Below are 13017 nucleotides of genomic sequence, written 5' to 3'. Positions count from 1 at the left end.
TTCCTGATTTGCAACTCAGCCAGAGAGGTATACATGAGTTCACTTCCTATTTAAATTACATGCTTTAGGTTAATTAAATCAGGGTTGCATGTGAAAAGAAACCAAATGCGCATTTTATTCAGGTAGTTACGTTCTTTATGCATTTAAACCAATTCTTCTAGCAGACCTAACTGTGGTAGTTACTATCAAATACTATAGGAAATAATGCATGACAACCACTAGGGACAGAAGGGGTAAGTAGCAGTGCAGCATTTATAAGTAACTGTTTTAAGCGGTTCATGTCAACATAGAAAACTGACATGAGAAAAAGAGGTGTGTTAGGGAATTCCACCAGCGAGAAAGTCAGTAGAACTAGCTTGACTGCAGTGGACACATATTTTATCTTATTTTGCTAAAATGGTATCCAGTCACTTTATAACATTTAAATGATTTTATATTAGTGATTAAGATAATAAAAGAATAGTCCTTTGCCAAGGTGGTGCTCCTCTGGCACTGAATTAATATATATGCCATTTCCCACATGCTCCAGGAACCTCCTTCAAACTTTCCTCTGGTCTTATGAAAAATTTTGTACCTTAATGAGTTAGCTTTAAATATGACTCTAATTTCTGACTTTTAATAGTTATTTTTTCCTCTCACATTTATTTTTGCTTTCAATTGGTATCCACATAACCACCAAAGATACACATTTTAAATGCTATTCAATGCATTGTCAAGTAGCTAGAAATAACTGTAGCAAAGAGATTCCTTTGAAGACTGTAATTACATTAGCCCTTCTTTCTACCAAATCCAATAGCTACAGATTGTGTCTATGTATTACCAAGTGCCTGAAGTTTATTCAGGTAGGCTTCCAACTTTTAGAGGAAGTGAACATTTTTGGAATTCATCTCTTATCACTCAATCATTTTAGTAGCCTGCATAATCAGAATAAATGATATAAAAGAACTTTTAACAATCACTATGGCGAGATTCATGTTTCAGCCTTCCCTGATCTGTGGGCTTGAGTCAAACACAGCATGGAAATATTAAGGGAGGAGGTTTGGTTTGTTCCAAAGGTGCTATTCAGATTTGATGGATTTTTAGAAAAATTGTAAGAGCTGAGCTCTTTTTTAAGTGCAAAAGTAGGCAAAATGTAAACCTGCTCTTTGAGGCACACACCCTGGAGCTGAGGCAATGTAACGCACCATTGCTCTACCTGATGCTTTGGGGACTGTTGTGTCACAGGCAAGACAGGACCACTCACTGCCTGGGACAATTCTCTGGATCTGCAGTTGAATGTGTTCCTTGGAGAAAGCTAACTCTTGCCTAGGGAGATCATGGCATCTTCAGAACTGGAGAGTCTTAAGAAAAGCTGGAGAGTAGCCTGCCCACCATTCCTCAACAACTAATCCTGGATAGGGAGGCATAGAATAGGTGACCTTCCATTTTTAGAGTAATTTTTTAATTTAAACATTTTTTGCTCTGTTCAGTCATTCTGAGTAGTGTTCTTCCTAATTTCTAGTTTAATTTTGTTCAAAATCAGAGGTAAAAGTAGGGTGTCTTGACAGCTCTTGGCTCAAATTCTTGATTGCCACATGGGATGCCTAAAGGTTTTGTTTTGTGAAGTCAGAAGTACACAGTTAAGAATGGCAAGGAAAAGAAAAAGGAGAAGACTCAACAGGGAGGCTTTTGCTACTGACAGTTCAGGCCTTCCAAAGATTTCATTCCAAGATTTGTTTGAGAAAAGGATGGCCCAGGTTCTGATACCAGAAGAAGGAATTGTCACATGGGCAAAAATTTGAGAAGAGTTAAACTGAACATTGTGACACATGCGATCTGCTCACTGGTAGATGAAAGGCAAGCACTGACAGCACATCCCATGCTTCTGAAATTTTAAACAATGAACTAACAATATATGTCATATGTATGACGGTATTCAAACAAACATAAAGGAATGAATCAATAAGTAGATACAGTTTTGCATTTCTTCTGTGCAAATAATTCCTTCTGAGGCCAAATTGCTCTCTGCTGACTAACAGAACTGTATGTAGGTATTGACCACTAATAGATTCTTTGGGGGCTAGTTAGGAATATAATCAGCTTGCTATAGACTTCATTTTTTGCAGTGTTTTGGCAAAATAGTTTTAAGGAAAGCATGAGATGCTGAATTTTCGGTAGGTGCAGAGAAAGGTGATGCTTGTGACAAGCAGAAAGTCACAAGTTCAACATTTACAGTTTGTTTAATGTACCATAAACTAAAGAATAAAAGGTCATGTTATGATTAATTCCGGTAAAACATCTGCACATTCAATTTTCTTTGCTGGTTGTGACATACTGAAAATGGGAAAAGGGAGCCTTCCAAACCACTATAGTTATCTGCAGTGCAGATCTGAAAGATAATATAGTGTGAAGGCATATGCGTTATAGAAGTACTAGATTATGGCAAGATCCCTGAAAGGAGGAATCTGAATTAAGACCTAATGTTCAACTTCGGCACTGACTTAAAGTACATTTCAGCTATCACTGTTGACAGCTACCTGAGCATATTAAATAGAACAATTGGCATCCAGTTGCCACTCCCGAGTTGTTGGCAGCTTTTCTCTCAGCTGAAGCACTGTGTCAGAATGTGTGACATTTCCATTTTGCCGCAAAATAAAGGAAGTCCATATGAGATGTCATTGAAGGTGCTCCTCTACCTGTCTAGGTTGAGGCGTTTGATCTTGTGAGCAATTTCAGGGCATACTGCCCAGGTTGCAGGTGATGTTGCAGTGACCATTGCTTTCTTTCCAAGCAGATGTCACCTCGCCAAGCAAGGGCTCCCCCTGGTTACAACATGTATGCAGAGTTCTGCATCTCCTGCCATCATTCCATTTCCCCATGAAAAAATGGATCCATATTTTCCTTCTCCAAGGATTGTGGGTGTTTTTTCCTGTTACAGCTCTTGCTCACAAGAGTCTAGGGTAGTTGTGAAAGCAAGTAAAAAAAAAGAAATATATGATCTTCATCTAGAGGTTTAGGCTGTTCACCTGGGAGGTAAATAGCTTGGGCTTCTGTTTCAACAATCACTTGTGTCCTCATGCCAAGCAGCCACTGGCTAGAATAGACAAATGGTCTGTAAACCAGCGACGGGAACCAGGGACTCCTCACTTTAATCTGAATGCTCAAACTATTAAGCTACAAAGCCACATTCTTGCTGTTATTCTACTTTGGCTACTAATTAATCATTAATATTCTTTTCCTGGAGGTTACATTCACTAAGAAATTTAAAAACAATAGCAAATCAGATAAAAATGCAAGAGCTGCCTTCCACAATAATAACAGAACATACAATAAAAAAAGACCCAGACTTGTCAATACTATCTATATAAGATCACTTTTAAATTGAGAATTTACAACATAAAATGAGGGGTTTTTTATTGAGCTGCTATGAGAGTTACATAATTGCTATCCAAGTAACTGTAGATAAGCTGATACCTGTGATACATTAAAGTGAATCAGAACTTCAGCCTCTCTGAAATAATACAGTATTATATACAGTATTGTACTGTAGTCCATGAAAAAAAATATTATTAACCTTACTCTATATTAACTATATGTTAAATGTAGAAAATATGTTAATGCTGTTGGAAATGCATGCTTTTTCTTAATTTTTGGTCTAAAACCCTCAGAAAAGTCTGTATTTAAGACACTGTACTAACACAAGGTGAGCAATAGTTGCTGACCATTAAAATGCATAGGTAAACAGGCTGATTAAGGTCTGTTAAGAATGAGAAAAGACACAGGAACCTTGGGAACATAATTAGTTCATCCCCAGCCCTAAGACAGAACTAAATATGCAAAATACACTTCTGAAAAATGTTTGTCTATCCTTTTCTAAAATCTCCAGTGATGGAATGCCTTACTTGAGGTTATGAGCAGAGGGCAGATGGAGTATTTCTAATATTCCAATCTTCAAACAGATCCACTGCCTTATTTCTCCAAAAGATAAGTGTTGTATTTTAAATAGCTATACAGAATAGCAGAATGGGTGAAATCCTCCATAATCAACCAATTTGTACTAGCAGCTACAAATAATTAAAAGCAAAGAGAAGACCTAAATATAAAGTAACATTAACTGCAACCTTCTGTAGTTTCAGAAAGTCAAAATGAATCACTCCCATTGATCTTATGGAACAACATTTCAGGTATGGGGAAATGGTGCACAAGAAGTGGAAGGCTACTGAAATTTATTGAAGAAACAGAGCTGGGCTCAGCACAAATAGCAAAAAAAGCAGAATATAATACAGAGGATTCTGGTTCACACTGAAGGTTCTAGTACTAGAAATAAGGTACAATTTAATTATACAAAATACAGCGTCATGAATTTAGGGGCTAATAAGGTGGTTTTATATGACAAGCTTGGAATTAATTAGTTGGAAATCACACAGAAAAAGAAAGACCCAACTATACTGCCTGGTCATGTGGGTGCTATAAATTGAAAATATCCTGCATTAACAAAACCCAGCTGCTGTTCCATAAAGTCTCAGATTAAGTATCAGCAGTATAGAAGGGAAATGTTCTAAAATGTTTTAAAAGACACTGTGGAATTGTTCTGGAATACTATATTCAAATTGGCTGCCCTGGCTTCAGGAAAGAAGACCTCACAAGTCATTGCCAAGAGGGACTGCTAGGAGGAGGAGGAGGGAAAGAGAAGAAGCTTTGTGAGAAGACATTAAAAGAGGTTGGTTCATTTAAACTGGCAAAATGCAAGCTGTGCGAGGGTATGATTGCTATCTGAAAATGCATGTCGGTGTGGGGTGGTGGGGTGGGGGCAAACTGCTGAAGGGGAAATAACTAGGTTAAAGGGAATGGCTAGCAAAGCTAGTGGACATGAATTAACCATTAATTGGCTCAATATTGGGAGGAGGTTTCTGCTGTGAACAATAAAGCTCTGGAAACATTTTCCAAGAGCAGTAAAGGGATTGAAACGCTAACTAGTGTCAGGATTGGAGCTCCACCAGTTTGTGAAAGGCATCTGCGGTATAACAACTGATGCTAACAGGAAGCTGGAACTATGGCTGGGAAAAGCCTGTATCTGCTCTGTATTCATGGGAGAACCTAAGTATTCTGTCAGGAGTAGTATTTCATTTGATTCTGGAGAATCCAGGCCAAAACTCTAGCTAACTGTAAATTTGTTTGTAGATTAGGTGTAAACGAAATGTTACAGTGCAAAGCAGCAGGGAGCACACCTGGGCTCAGCCTTATCTGCTGTGTGGGATATAGGGAGGAAAACACACAGAAACACAAAGAAGAAGAGACAGGAATGGGAGGGAGACAAAGTCTGGGACAGCCAAGCTTCTTGTAGGGGAGGCTGAACAAAAGCACGAGTGTGAATCCAACTCCCTGCTTCCCCATCAGCTCTGTCCCTCTCCCTCAAGAGGAGCCAGGCTTGCTTTCCAGGGCCCTGGCATGGGCAAAGGAGGTATTCAAACTATGAGCATTGGTTGCTACCCTGTTGCTTTAGGGAATTCCTTACACCTCCTCTGCCAAGCCATCCCTTCCCACCTGTAAGCAATTGCTGTCAGAATCAGATGACCATGTCCACATAGCTGGCTCAGACAAAATTTATTCTGATGGCTTGGTGCCACCAGCAAGCCTTCCCTGCCTATTTCTTTTCTCCATGGGCCATATCAAGTCCTGATGGCATATGACCATCTCTCAAGTACTTCCAAGATAAAATTAGATTGAATCTTCTATAAATTACACCCACACCTTTGCTCCCTTTCATCCCTGCTAACAAGGCTTTCAAATGTGAGGAAGAGCTCCATGGCTGTGATAGGACTGAAATCTGTTCCTGTTAGCAGATGTCTAATCATGATTGATGCTGGTTCTTGTTCAACTTAAACTGCAATCCAGCTTTCCTGATATGCCACATTTCTGAATTGGATATTGTCTTACATTTCTCAGGGGTGAAATAAAGTTTTCAGAATAAAACTGTCAAAGAAAGTAAGCTTTATTAGCCATAACAAAAATGAAAATCGAGCTGTCTTGAGTGCATGCAAGACATAAAACTCCATGAATGTAGATAAAAGGACAGTTTTTATGCAATGACAGCCCTAGATCAAGAAACTGAAACAAATAAGTGATAAACACACAGGAAAAAAAAAAAAAAAAGTGCACATCTTGGTAGTAAGGCAATAAACCAGCATGACTGAAGAGAGGAAATTACTCAAGAAAGGCTGGTAAATGCTGGAAATAATGTAGGATAATAAGATATTTTGTGTAGATTTACTTTGTAGGTTTTTTTTGTTTTTTTTTTTTTTACAAAAGCCTGTCTTAGTGTGCATCAAATTCCATCACCGAATAAGAGTGCTATGAATAAGTTCAAGCTCTTTGATTCATAAGCAGAGTCAAGGTTGAAAAAGTATCTCAGCAGTTTAAGTTGAAATATGCTTAAATATATTTAAAGACTATGCAGTTAATTATTCCCAAACCAAAAGGAACAAATTAAGAGAATGTTTAATGAGATAGGTGAAACTAAACATTATAAGGCTTAAGAGCATGTGTTTGAGTAAGCTAGGAACTATAATATTCCCTTTCAGAGCCTTTCCAAATTCTCACCTTGTTTGAAGGCTTCAATCCTGCTTACTGAATAGTTCAGATATTGTCTTCACATTTTTTTTATTCATCACTGAAATGACCTCCTTTGGAAGAAATCTTGACTTTCCTCATAGTGACATTGTGCAAAGCCTACGAGATTGCTTTTGGCTAATTTTAATGTTTATTGATGTAAATTCATTTACACTATGCTAATTTTTAAATCTCATACCGTTTTATCTCATCACTCCTTGATGGCCTTACTATAAGACAATATTAAGGCAAGAAATGGTAGAAATCTAGGGCAGATGGTAGGAAAAATTTGGATTTGTACCCCCAGCTTATCTTCTGGACATGTTCTCCCAGTTTGCAAGGAGAGGTTTTAGCACTGTCTTCAAGGCAGGAAGGATGACAACTCTAAGTTGCAATGGAAAGCCAAAGTGTGTTTTATACCCTGTGGTGGGGTGCCAGCTTTAAACTAGCTTGCTTGGGTATGGGAGCACTGCAGCTGTGGGAGCAGCACAGCACAACTACTGCGCTATTTCCTTGTTATCTCTGGCCTGGGAGGACAGCCTTGGGTTCTCCCAGTGATCTTCCCAAACAAGTGTATGATGTTGACTGAAGACCCAGAGGGGGTTCCACATCGTTGGCTTGCAGTAGAGAGATACCTATTACCCCCTGAAAATCACTTACACCAAAAAAAGAGAGCTGAGAGACATGCTGGTGTTGCTTTTGAATTTCATGTGGAGCTGATGCTTAGGAACTTAATGTAAGCCTTTGCTGTATTTCTTTCAAAAAATGTTATTTTTTGTCAGTGTTTCTTCCTACCTTCAGTACTTCTCATTCCCCTGTAAAGGGAATCCCAAAGCCCACTGAAGTCCATTGCAGGATTCCCACTGGCCTGTGTGGATTTGGGACCAGATTCTAGTATGTAGTTTATCTTCATCTGCACAACAGATGGTCAACTCTGAGCATGTTATGCCATGTCTCAAGCTGACCCTCCTATTCAAATAAAAGTTTCTGGAAGTGGATAAATGACAAAATTTTTCTGAGAATTTTAAGGGCTCTGAATGCATTTGACATTCTTATTGAATTTAGCACAGCTAATTGCAATTCTGAGAGTGTTCTGCTTTCATCTTGTATCCTCATGAGATTTTTTGGCCAGTAACAGTCCCCTCTTCCAGCTTTTTAGCAACCTGATTACGTCCAACATGTGATACCTTACCATTGTGTAACTTACCCCACGAGCACTTGGTTCATTGTGAGCTGCGAAGGATGTAGTGTTAGATCCCCAGCTGTCATAACTCAGAATCTTCAGGTGCTATCTGTTGCAAAAGACAGCCTTATGCTAACAGTTAAAGTAGTATCTATGAGAGATCAATTAATGTTTTTGCCAAGTGTCCCCATAAGATCATTACTGTAATTGCTAGTAACAGGTCACAGGCCCTACAGTAATTTTGCAACTTGAGCAACAATATTTTTAGGGTTATCAATGCTTCAAATAGGTATATGGATCAGAGACTGATCTACTTTTGTGTCATTGGCCTCTCGGGAGAAAGCACTGAAAAACTAACTTTCAGTGTGGTACTTGAAAATATTTTCAGTGTAAAGGCAGATTTATCAAAGTGAGGGAAGGCAGTGGTTGCCTGCATATAAATTCATTGGACCTCAGACTATGTGGCTCTGGTGAGACTCTGACTGGGATGTCTCAGCTGAGCAGAGGATCTGACTGTGGGAAACAGGGGACCAGCCAAATAATGAAAAGCTGTAACAGACCATTAATTTTGAAGAACCTAGTTGCATAAATATGCTTTCTGTTGTAGGAAACTAACTGTGCCTAAGGTGGCTGACTAGAAAATGGAGTAGTTTAAAGAAAATGTTGTCTCAGAATCAAGGAGAGCTGTCAAAACCACTTGGCAAACAAACACACAATGTACTTGATGCCAGAAATATTTACGCATTATTCCTGAATAAAAAAACCTTAATGCTGAGTGTATTTGAGAGCCTAGCACAAGTTGCCATACTTGTGGTATGTGTATTGTGAGGCAGACGGGATAGGATGTAAAGAGTTCATAAACTGGGCTCTGAAATTGTATTTCCCTGTCATTAAGATAAACGCAATAAATGTGCCTCTCATTTTTGGTCTATGTGATCCATTCTAAAACAAAGATCTTTGTAAGTATTTTATGAGGTTTTTTGTCCCATCACAAGCGTGACTCATACTCTCCATGGCTCTCGAACTCCACCACCACAAGGACTATACTTGCTGGGATTTATTGTTACTCATTGTTTCCTAGACAGCCATCTGATGTATGGAGGCAAAGAAGCAACTAAAGATCAGTATTTCCTTGACCGCCTTGTCTACAACTTCTTATATGCTGAATCAGAATTTCTTGCTGATTCGTACCTTTTTATGTATGGTTTTTCTGTCACTTTTTACATTCTTCTTCCTTCTGGCTTTGCCCTCTAGCTTAAAACATACCCAAAGTTGAAGCCAGGGTGACTAGTCTGACAAGCTCAAGGTAATGACTGAGCAACTTGGATGGGCTCAAGTCTCCTGAAGGGAGCAGCCGGGCAAGCCAGCCAAGAGTTTCTTAGCAATAGGGGCATGATACCAGGGGTTCGACCCCGCTTGTGGTGCTCCAGCTGCTCGCAGTGGGCTTCAAGCATGGAACAGCAAGATGAGAAGGGGCACTTCAGTTTTGTCTTTTGACATTTATCTCCCTATCTCCTTTTTTTTTGTTTGAAAAAGGAAATGGAATGACATAGGTGAGAGCTGTGACCTTATCCCCATTGTGTCCTTTGCCTAAGGAGGAAGACTTCCAGCCAACAAATTTCCTTCTGAGGTGGTTTTCCACCTGTGAAAAACAGAGAGGAGGAGAGGGGGAGTAAAGGAACTGCTTGTTTTTTTCTCACCTACTACTGATTTAATATTCACTTACTTGATTAGTTTGCCAAACAAAAATAGGTACCTTTCAACCACACTGCAACATGACTCTGCATGTGGCGGTGGTGGAAGCCGCTGCGGTTCCTCCCCATGGGAGAGGTGGGAGGCACGGGCCAGCCCCAGGCAGGTTGCCCAGCAGGCCCACCACCCACCACCGGCTCCCCCGCCTGCCCCCCAGCTTGCCCTGGCCAAGGGGCTGGGGCCTGGGCAGCAGGGCAGCCCCGTGGGCCCTCCAGTTGCCATTTCAGACCCTACGGGTGGCAATGGCAGCCCGTCCTCCACCTCTGCCCAGCACCTGCACGAGAGCCCCTGCCTTCCTAACTCCTTCACCAGCGAAGCTGGTGCTTAAAATGCAGCTGCCTCTGAACAAGCCGGTACCTTTCAGGTTTCAGGCCATCTCCTGAGCCTGGCACAGTGCTCGGCTCCATGTCACAAATCTGGACTAGAAGGTGGCAGCTGCAAACTGTGGCTAAAGCCATGATCCCTTCTCAGTGACGTTACTTGAAGCCCTCAGGCCTTGGCAGGTTTTAGCCTGATGCAGGATTTGCCCATCCTGTTCTATTTTCATGTGCATATTTGTTCCAGAGGTATGAAAAAATAAATAATCTCAGAAAATGAAGGTGGGTGGTGGCGTGAAGAACAGTGCAGTTAGTGAAGCTGAAGAGTTCACTCATTGCCATGGAAATGTGCACATCCTAGCAACAGCTTATTGATAGCAAGATGACATGGAAAGACAAGAGCTGATGCCTTTGACTCATGCGAAAACAAGCTATCCTGGATTTCTACTTCTTTACCTCATTTTCTTTTCCAAAAGTGCATAGTGATTTAACATAAAAATCCCCAATCAATGTTTTTTTTTCCTTAGCTGTTTGTGCTTTTGTATTGAAACATTGCTTGCTATGAAAAGTTGATTCCTTCGTTTTCCTGACATACAGTGGTACAAGAAGCTTCTCCTGGGTGAAGGTAGGGTACCGCAGCAGTCACTGTGTGTGAAAAGAGGTATCTTTGACAGCAAGGATCAGGCTGTTGTTAGCACTGTTATTAAGTACAATAGTGTTGTAGAGTCCCAGTTGTAAAGCAGGATTTAAATGTGACTTGTTCCACACAGACACAGAAGGTCTTTTTCCCTAGAAGCTAGGAGCTTACAGTCAGTTTGTTTGCCAATATTACTCATTGGTACGAAGAAACCCCAACAATTTCTTTACTGTGGGTTTCATTTTTTGTTGTTTTTTTTGGTGTGGTGTATAGTTGTTGTAAATGTTTCTGTCAAAGCAGGTATTCCAATAACAATTTTGGAAAAGCAGGAAATGTACGTTGTTCTGTTGCACATAACATCACTACAGTGTAAACATTTGTTTAAAAGCTTTGCTGAACTGGATCCATATAAAAGACTCCCTGAACATTACATTTATTATGAAAAGAACATTGAATCATAGTATTTCCACAGCTAATAGAAGCCACTTTTCAGAAATGTGACCCTTTTTCTGTACATGAATTAAAAATGGAGCTAATGAAATATCCCAAGAGAAATCAGTGATGTTTACAGATTTTATAAACCATGCTTATTTACCTGCCTTTTTGGATAACAAAAATTACTTAGATTTTCTGATTTTCTTTTGTTCCATTAGCAGTATTTTTCCCTTTGGAGACAAGGACTGCTTGGCTGATCAGCAAGACAGGTTGATGTTCTCATACTACCATTGCATTGGATTTACAATGAATGAGGTAACTAGTGCTGTGGAGCCCTTGGAAGAACAGAAATGTCTGAAGCCAGGGAAGAATACAGTAAGAACACCACCAAAATAACTGGAGATTTTCATGCCTGCTGCTCAGGTGCAAGATTTCTGTAGGGAGAGAGAAGCATCTAGAAAAGCATTATGACTATTAAAGTAGGCCTTAGATGGACTTTGGGATCTCATACTGTGATCGCTGTTTTCACCCTAATGCCAACAGCACTTTAGCTAACTTTGCACCTTCTATTCTGAGTGGACTTCCCTTCAGTGCCAGCACTCCTGTGCTGCTGTGTTTCCAGAGTAGGATCTGCATTAGTTACAAGGTGGAGGACTCTGGCCAACACCCCACTTGCTTCCTAATAGTAGGCAATAAATCAGAAGTAATCCTGAGAGCAGGAACTGGACTTGCCAGGCTCTTCTGAGTTGGCATAGTCTTTTGCACGGTCTTTCTGAGGCTCCTAGCTATGATTTCAGCTCCAGGTTTGGGAAAAGTGGAAGGCATGGGTGTGAGGATTGTTCCAAAGATCTCTAGAGTGGGGCTTCCTGCATTTCCTCAGTGCTTGCTAGGCAAAGCAACGTGCACTGTGAATGGTGGACCAGGGTCTGCTCTGAGTTTCATGTACTCATTTGTGTATTTGAAATCCTTTCTCCCATTCCCCAGTCCTGGATGAATTCCTCTTAGAGTTAGGGGCAAGGGAGGCAACGATAAACAAACTCTTCTGCCAAGGTTGGGGGGTGTGTGTGTGTCAATTTGGGTGACCGTATGTCATCAGGTAGCTTAGGTGAAAATGCATTTTCCCTCCACTGAACTTTTTTGAGTCTTTACAGGTTTGAAAAGATACGTGTTTTGTAAACGAGCAGGCAGGCAGGGGACAGCTGCAAATCTTGCTGTTCTCTCTCCAAAGATGAATCAGAAAACAGTTCTGCATGTTGAAGCTCATAATTTCTCCCTCTTTACTGGAGACTAATATGCAAACGTTACAATTCTGGCTTTTCAAGAAATGTGATCAACAGTATTATTACCTTTCTTGCAGGAGCTGGTGGAATATTAACTTTTCAGATAGAAGTATTTTTTTAATTCTAGTAATTCACATTAATTCAGGGCCTGTGGTACATACCTAGTGCTTTTGCTGTTGTGATTTATCTTGATTGACTTCTTGACTGATTGGGGAAAATGCCCTTTTCCTTTCTTTCAGCTGAAGGTGTGTTACCTGTTAATAGCAGATTGATTAGTCAACATTAGCACCTGGGAATGCCTTTATTTTTATCACTTCAAGCAAATGTGTCTACAGCTGGAGACATAATTATATGCATTACTGAAACACATTTTTGCTATTCTTTAATTATATTTTGACAGAAAAGAAATGTCAAGGGAGTAGCACTTGCTTTTTAGCTCTGAAACATTTGTATCTGTTGTACATATTTGTCTTTGCTTTGTCACGCTATCCTTTCAAATCTTACTTTTGCTGCCTTATAGTTAGTGTCTTGCCATCGTTTTGTGATTTAATGTTAAGATTTTATACAAAGTTTTCATGAAGAGCAGCTACAGATTGTCTTCTCTGAAGCTATAGGCCATCTTCATTCAATTGCAAAAGTACAATATTCAGTGGAGCACTGATGATTTATATCGACTAAAGATCTGATTGGTCTCTCCGAGATTTCACTCCTGGCACATACATCTTTCTGTCAAATGCCAGCAGAGTCTTTATCCTGTGTGACTGAAGTCAGAGGCATTAGTAAGGGTTACACATGACTTCAGGATTAGGGTAAGTATTTTGATTC

The 13017-nt window shown here is 40.0% G+C and overlaps 1 protein-coding gene across 2 annotated transcripts in view; it reads right to left on the bottom strand.

The window, feature by feature from the left end:
- OPRM1 (opioid receptor mu 1) overlaps nt 1–13017 on the bottom strand; it is a 77948-nt gene that overhangs the window by 45957 nt on the left and 18974 nt on the right. For both annotated transcript variants that reach the window (XM_080389797.1, XM_080389798.1), the window contains exon 1: nt 1–13017. This exon is cut by the window's left edge; it is cut by the window's right edge and continues 18974 nt beyond it. The gene's annotated coding sequence lies outside the window, so the exon portion shown is untranslated.

Source organism: Falco punctatus, assembly GCF_963210335.1.
Source record: "Falco punctatus genome assembly, chromosome: 5".
NCBI lineage: Eukaryota > Metazoa > Chordata > Aves > Falconiformes > Falconidae > Falco > Falco punctatus.
Note: the sequence above shows the minus strand (reverse complement) of the source record. Positions and strands in the feature narration are given on the sequence as shown.